The following is an 8,528-nucleotide window of genomic DNA, read 5'->3' as shown; positions in this document are numbered from 1 at the left end:
TCCACTGTATCTTTCAACCAGTGATTGAAATACAGTTAATAATATAACAACCAATTGTTTCCAGAAGCTTCTTGTATACATGCTTTCCTTCTTCATAGGCTAGTTATTTGTGGTTATGTTTTGATGATGAGCCTAATGTATTTATTAAATGTTTTATAAAAAAAAAAAAGCATAGTTAACATATCATCACATTTCTTAAATGTAGACTTATTTTTTCAACAAAAAAAATCATTTAACATTTTTGTCAGCAGTAATGTTGTGTTTTTACCAATACATTCCTCTTATACTGATCAGATGTGTGCAGGACCATGTGATCACTTTAAGCAGTTGATTGATGGTTTCTGTATCTTTTACTCTCATAATGTTCACTGTAAGGGGAATAGGCTTACATCTAGTGGGGCATTGGAACATACTGTAGCACACACAGCAGTAGGATATGGAACAATGCTCTGAAATCTAGACTCTGATATTAAACTTTGATATTTAGATTTTTTAATTCCATAGATGTTAACATTTTACACATAATTAAACAGCCCGAAGGAACACATTAGGCAGATTGTTTGATCAGTGAGCTATGCAGAGGAAGTGACTCATAAACAGCGTGAAGTGAAGGCTTGTCTAGTTAACTTTGTATAAACCTATTTTTTTATGAATGTACGTTTGTGCAAACAATGAGACACACTAAGACAAGTCAGCTAGCTGGTAGATACGCAAATTAAACATTTACAATTGCGGTTACAATGGCTAGTCTAGCCATTAGCTAACTAGAGCAAACAGCTGTGCTGAGATGAAGTCAGGGTAAACAAATCTTCGGGTTCCTGGCAGGTCACATGATCAGACCAGCAGATCATGTGTTCAGGCCAGCTGTGTGAACTTTGCACTACCTGTACCGGATATGTTAACAACTATCTTAGTCTACAGGGCCATTTAGGGAACTGCCTGCCATTAGACTGACAGTGGCTGTTTTTTGGGGGGCCTTTGCACGACCCCCGAGAATTAGTAGCCATTTAACTCTAGTTTGTCAACAACACAACCCTTCCATTCAACTGATGCAATTAATAGATACTGTAAAAGCTTTGAGTTGGACTTCGAATGATGAACCCTTGAAATTGAAAGAACCACTTTGTTGTTACATAGGCTAGGAAATTTAGATAGACTTTGAAATGTCTTTCTTAAATGACCATTACATAGCCTACGTCAATAGAGAGAAACAATAATGACGTCTTTTTGCAGGCATTAATTCCGCCTCTCCAGCCGATGCTTGGCATTGCTCATGGTGATCATGGACAAAGCCTATGGGGGGAAATTAATGCCTTTTTTTGTAGGATTTTTGGATAAACGCTGAAAATAAAGTCTGTGGTAAACACAGGCTTAGGAGACCTCGTACGTTTTGTTTCTCCAAATATATGGAGGAAAAACATTTTACCAGGAAATGTGTTTTCTATAGGTTGTTTCTTTGTACAGAAGGATGTGCTCTCAAGAGACAAGAAAAAGGTAGTTGCTGATTGGTGCTTTTTACATTTGATACACAGTGCTGAGATACATTGGGTTATATATGGGAAAAGGTTTATTTGGTGCATAGTAGTTTGTGTGTGTGTGTGTGTGTGTGTGTGTGTGTGTGTGTGTGTGTGTGTGTGTGTGTGTGTGTGTGTGTGTGTGTGTGTAGGTGGGGTACTGATTGCTTTAAGGGGACATATCTCCTTTCCTGACTCCCTGTGCCAAAAGGATGTATAAATAGCTGGAATGTATCATAGCAGGAAATTCTCTCACAGCCGTGTGTTTCTGTTTGGGAACAGGAACAGGAAGGAACTCAGCCAAGAATGAAGGGAAGAGTCCAACTGAAAGAGAGGACTCTCTGGCTTCCTACACCTGCACTGGCATTCATTCAGTCATTTACAGTACTTCTTTGGATACATACTCTAGCACAGGGACGGGCAACTAGTGCAATTTCTAAATGTGGTTGTTCATAAGTAGTTTCTCGTTATGTAAGTCACTGACAGTCACTCAATTAGCCCAGCTAACATTTTTTAGATGGGTAAGTTAGCTGGCTAGACTATCTAAACTTGTAGTAATCATGGTCGAATTACCGACTGGGGGGGGCCCCCATTGGTTTTGTTAGTCACTCACTCAGATGTCATATTAAAACTGCAAATAATTCTCTCCACCATGTGGCAAAATGTGTAGAGTTGCAGAAAACTTGCTTTAAAACGGCCACATTTTCTCTATGCCCCATGGCAAAATGTGTAGAATTGCAGAAAACTTGCTTTAAAATGGCCATATTTTCTCTATGCCCCATGGCAAAATGTGTAGAATTGCAGAAAACTTGCTTTAAAACGGCCACATTTTCTCTATGCCCCATTGCAAAATGTGTAGAATTGCAGAAAACTTGCTTTAAAAGAGGGGGACCACTAAAATGTTGAGCTCACAAGTATGTCAATATGTCCTTTGATCGTTTTTGGTGAAAAGTAGCCTGAAGTGTATAATTTATTCTATTTGGGCCCCATATCTATTTTTCATTCTAACAATTCAGACCCATTCATAAACCACATTGTGTAATAATTAAGTGATAATGCCCGAATGAGCCATTGTTAGTCTAAAAGAAATGTGAGATAATGTCTAGACGCTTTTTATAGTGGAGATCAAGTTCATAAATTGCCTGGCTGGGCTGATGAGACAGTGGATTGCGCAGTAAGATGGAATAAAGTAAATTAACATTTCAACGTCATAGATTTAGCCGGTGTTAACTTGTGAAATAGACACTGGTTGGAATGCAGTTTTAACCAATCAGCATTCAAGATAAGACCAACCCATTGTAAAATGATGTAATAAACACAGGTGAACGATCATTGCAACATTCCACTGGACTGTTATCTCTTTCTACTGGGCTTTCCTGAAGCATGAAGCATATGTGACGACCCTCCCACTCTGTCTGCCGAATTCTTTCTCTTTGCTCTTGTTTTCCTTAATAGGATGTCGGTGGGCGGGGCTGGGAGGATCGTCAGCGAAATGGGACACACCCAGGAAATAATGCACCTCTTCCCCATTCATTGAGGAGACTCTCTCCATGCAGACACAGACAGATTTTGGTTGTGGCATTTTTGTGGCTATTTGGTTTGTTTGCGTTGGCACCTTTCAACACCCCTCATTATCACATGTATACACGCGACCACTCACTTACACTGCTGACTAAACACACACCAGAAGTTAATTGTATTTACTTTACTTCAGTTAAATAAATATATTTTGTTATTCTTTATGTTCACATTGTCTCCCTTTTTGTTACAGGTTTCGAGCCGGTTCGTGACACATATCACACATAGCTTTCCCTGTAGCTCAGTTGGTAGAGCATGGTGTTTGCAACGCATGGTGTTTGCAACGCCAGGGTTGTGGGTTCGATTCCCATGGGGGGCCAGTACGAAGAAAAAAAAATGTATGAAATGAAATGTATGAAATGTAAGTCACTCTGGATAAGAGCGTCTGCTAAATGACTAAAATGTAAAATGTAATCACAAGCGAGGCTAGCTGTGATGCGTCAAGGTTTCAAGAATGAGTCAAGGCTTCAACTAGAAAAAAACAGCTGAATTTGACCCCGAGATGTGGGAGCAGGTCACGCCATGTCTCTTCTCATTTGCATAATGTTTACTGTATCTGTACCTCAACGGCTTGATATTTTATCTCTCTCTCTCTGCCTCAAGGTTTCCATCTGTTGTGTTGAGAATCTCTTCATTTCTCTACAGTGACATACAGAACACACTGACTATACCAAACATTAGGAACACCTTCCTAAGACTGAGTTGAACCTCCCCTTCCTTTTGCGGTCAGAACAGTGTCAGTTTGTCGGGGCATGGACACTACAAGGTGTCGAAAGCGTGCCACAGGGATGCTGGCCCTTGTTGACTCCAATGCTTCCCCACAGTTGTGTTAAGTTAGCTGGATGTCCTTTGGGTGGAGGACCATTCTTGATACACAAAGGAAACTGTAGAGAGTGAAAAGCACAGCAGCTTTGCAGTTCTTGACACAAACCAGTGCGCCTGGCAACTACTACCACATCCTGTTCAAAGGCACTTAAACCTTTTGTCTTGCCCTTTCACCCTCTGAATGACACACACACACACACAATCCATGTCTCAATTATCTCAAGGCTTAAAAATCCTTCTTTAACACCGTCTCCTCCCCTTCATCTACACTGATTGATGGTGGATTTAACAAGTGACATCAAAAAGGGATTCACCGGGTCAGTCTGTGTTATGGAAAGAGCAGGTTTTCTTAATGTTTTGTACACTCAGTGTAGTCTATTCTCACTGTATATCACTTCCATCTCAGTAGGGTTAAAACATTTTTAATGATGTTCAGTAAAGGAATTATACAATGTTATTTAATGTTGTAGTTGTCATAAACATCACTTTCACTTAGACAATAGTACATATACATTTTTCACATATGTTAATACATTTATGTACACTGTGCACTATGGTACTCGCTCTCTTAAAGGGATAGTACACACAAATTACATAATTACACATTTGTTTCGTTACCCTGTAAGCAGTCTATGGAAACGGTATGACAGCAATCCATGGTTTGGTTTACATTTCCACATGCTAATGTTTTAGCGTTTGCGGTACAAATCCCCATTCAAGTCAATGGGACCGATATTAGCATATTTTTGCGCATCATGTTAAAAAATACAAATAAAAGAATAAACATTGTATTGGTCACATACACATGGTTAGCAGATGTTATTGGTTAGCAGATGTTATTGGTCACATACACATGGTTAGCAGATGTTATTGTGAGTGTAGTGAAATGCTTATGCTTCTAGATCCAACAGTGCAGCAGTATCTAACAGGTAATATCTAACAATTCCACAACAAAACCTAATACACACAATCTAGTAAAGGAATGGGATGAGAATATCTAAGTATAAAATATATGGATGAGTAGTGACAGAGCGGCTAAGATGCAGTAGATAGTAAAGAATAGATAGTGAAGGATACAGTATACAGTATATACATATGAGATGAATAATGCCAGATATGTAAACATTATTAAAGTGGCATTATTAAAGTGACTAGTGTTCCATTTAGTAAAGTAGCCAATGATATCAAGTCTGTAGGTAGGCATCTATTAGTGACTTTAATCCATTTGAGATACTTTTGGATGATTTGGACAAACAATCCTCCTCAGAGGAGCCGTCACTGATGCATACAGTACATAACACCCACAGAATTATACTACCGGTCAAACGTTTTCGAACATTCAAGTTTTTTTTTTTATGTTTACAATTTTCTACATTGTAGAATAATAGTGAAGACATCAAAACTATGAAATCACACATATGGAATCATATAGTAACCAAAAAAACTATTTAATGAAGCTGCCAGTTGAGGACTTGTGAGGTGTCTGTTTCTCAAACTAGACACTCTAATGTACTTGTCCTCTTGCTCAGTTGTGCACGGGGCCTCCCACTCCTCTTTCTATTCTGTGAAGGGAGTAGGACACAGCGTTGTACCAGATCTTCAGTGTCTTTCTCACATGCAATAGCCTTCACTTCTCAGAAGAAGAGACTGGTGAGTTTCAGAAGAAAGTGGCCATTTTGAGCCTGTAATCGAACCCACAAATGCTAATGCTCCAGATACTCAACTAGTCTAAAGAAGGCCAGGATTATTGCTTCTTTAATCAAACCACAGTTTCCAGCTGTGCTAACATAATTGCAAAAGGGTTTTCTAATAATGAATTAGCCTTTTAAAATTATAAACTTGGATTAGCTAACACAACGTGCCATTGGAACACAGGAGTGATGGTTGCTGATAATGGGCCTCTGTACGCCTATGTAGATAGTCCATTAAAAATCAGCCGTTTCCAGCTACAGTAGTCATTTACAACATTATCAATGTCTACACTGTATTTCTGATCAATTTGATGTTATTTTAATGGACAAAAAAATGTAGTTATTCTTTCAAAAACAAGGACATTTCTAAGTGACCCCAACATTCTGAACGGTAGTGTACCTACCTACCTACCTACCAACCTACCTACCTACCTACCTACCTACCTACCTACCAAGTTATTTATCAAGTTATTTATTCATTTTAGAGAAGGACCTGAATCTGGGATTGGGGATTGTCAATTCAGTAGAATTGAATGCATGTTAAAACATAAAAGGCCACAAGGGGGCAATATTTCACCTTTCATCTCCACACAACAGAGGTACATAACACGAGCTAAAACAGCACATTGTGAGAGCCAGACCAACGAAGGTTACATGTGTAACCACAATTATGTGAGCTATTGGATCACTCCAACATGGTATCCTTCCGCTCGGCAGGATACATTCCGGGTAAGAATTTCAGATTAGTCCCGTGTACCGGGTAGTGCTTCGGCTGACCCCCTTAAAAAGCTGCCACTGCACTAATTCCACCTCGTGTTCTTTTCGAGTCACCGACAAGACGATTGGAGTGATGCAATAGCTCACATAACCGCGGTTACATACATAACCTTCGTTATGTAGCACTATATTGGTTCACTCCAACATGGTATTACAACACCCGATTCATCGGTGAACTAGGTAAGGGCCAGACAGAGAACAAAGTTCCGTAGGACTGAGCTCAGGGCAGTCATAGTTGCTATGTCCCTCTGTCCCCACTCAGGGAAGCGTAGGCAACACCCAGCACAGCCGCTCCGACCTCATTGGTGGGTACAACAATGACTGGAGCAAATGTCATTGGGAGGAACTTCTCGGAGCTGTGCCCACGATGTAGCTACTCCTCTAGTAGAATGATCCACTACAGCAGACAGCAGAGGCTGGCTGGCCAGACGATGTAGTAATAGTGTCCACAATCCAAATCAAATCAAACTTTATTTGTCACATGCGCCGAATACAAGCAGTGTAGACCTTACCCTGAAATGCTTACTTACATGCCCTTAACCAACAGTGCAGTTCAAGCAGAGTTAAGAAAATATTTACCAAATAAACAAAAGTAAATAACACAATAGCATAACAATAACGAGGCTATATACAGGGGGTACCGGTACCGAGTCAGTGTACGTGGGGGTACAGGTTAGTTGAGGTCATTTGTACATGTAGGTAGAGGGTGAGTCTTTGTATCGATAGGCTCTGGCCCAGAACTCTCTCGTCATAGCAAACTAATAGCAGATCAGACTGTTGTATTGCCTGTGTCTGTCTAATGTAAGTGTCTGTGTAAGTGTAAGTGTTCCTGACCTGGGTAGAGCACACGATAGGAAAATAACACCCAGCTCACCTGCAGCCTTGGAAGGAGCATACGCAGACAAATGTAAGGGCCGGTTCCCATGTCTGTCAAACAGGATCGTTGGCAAGAATAAGGGGTTAAGACTCGTTCTGGACCCATTCAGAAAAAAACATTCAGTGCTCACTGAAAAAAGCATGAAGTTCACTCACCCTTTTAAGTGGAGGTAAATAGCCAACAGGAACACCATCTTCGTAGATAGGCGCTTCAAAATCATCGACTCTAGGGGCTCGAGGGCGGCTTAGCGAGCGCTGACAGCACCACGTCAACGTTGTAGTTTGGCACCGAGCGGGCCGTTGCTGGACACAGACGTCAAAACTCCTTTCATAGATTTGGAGAGCAATGGGTAACCATCCATGGGTCTCTCTTGGCCTTCGTCATGGCATGCTGAGATAACAGCTAAATACGCTCTCTATGTGGTTGCCGTTCAGCCCACATTAAGTAGTGACTGTGAAAACCATAAAACCAGGTACAGAATATGCCCCACCACGCATTGGTGGAAGAAACCATGGCGACTCCACAACGTTGTCCTGAAGGCCTAGACTGGTCCACTAACGGTCCGGATGCCACAGTGTACCCCCCAGCTCAAAGAGAAGGTCGGGCCTCAGGGGCAGCAGCCATGGGGTCCCCGGGAGGAGACACAACAGAAGGCTGAACCGTGGTGGTCTCAGCCAGCATGGAGCTATCAAGAGCAGCTGGTGGCCAATCAAGATGACCCTGTCTAGCGTAGCTGGCATCATGGAAAAATGTGGGGGGAAAAAAATGCGGGTCAATCGTGAGCGAGGGCATCCAGACCCGTAGGGTCCGACATCGAGAATCAGCTGGGGAAATGAGAGTTCTCCTCAAATGCAAACAGGTCAACCTGTGCTTTTCCAGAACCTGTCCCAAAGCTGTAGCACCACCTGAGGGTGTAGACTCTAGAGCCAGAGGATATGGGGTGCAACAACAATGCCTAGCGGGTCTGGGCCCACGACAAGAGCTCCCGAGCCATTGGATCATGAAATGCTGTTCTACCAGATAGGGCTGGAACTGTTGAAGAGCCACCCTGAGCTCCAGCACATTGATGTGTTGACCACTCTATGGGGGGGGGGGGGGGGGGGGGGGGTGCCGTTGGACGCCATGTCTCTGAACACGGCACCTCAACCCGTCAGAGAGGCTTCAGTACACACCAGCTCACTGCATTGGACTCTGATCAGGCTCAACCCCTTCAACAGGAAGGAGCGAGATAGCCACTTCGATAGGGTCCTCAAACATGTTCTCATC

Source organism: Salmo trutta, chromosome 20, assembly GCF_901001165.1.
Source record: "Salmo trutta chromosome 20, fSalTru1.1, whole genome shotgun sequence".
Classification (NCBI taxonomy): Eukaryota; Metazoa; Chordata; class Actinopteri; order Salmoniformes; family Salmonidae; genus Salmo; species Salmo trutta.
Note: the sequence above shows the minus strand (reverse complement) of the source record.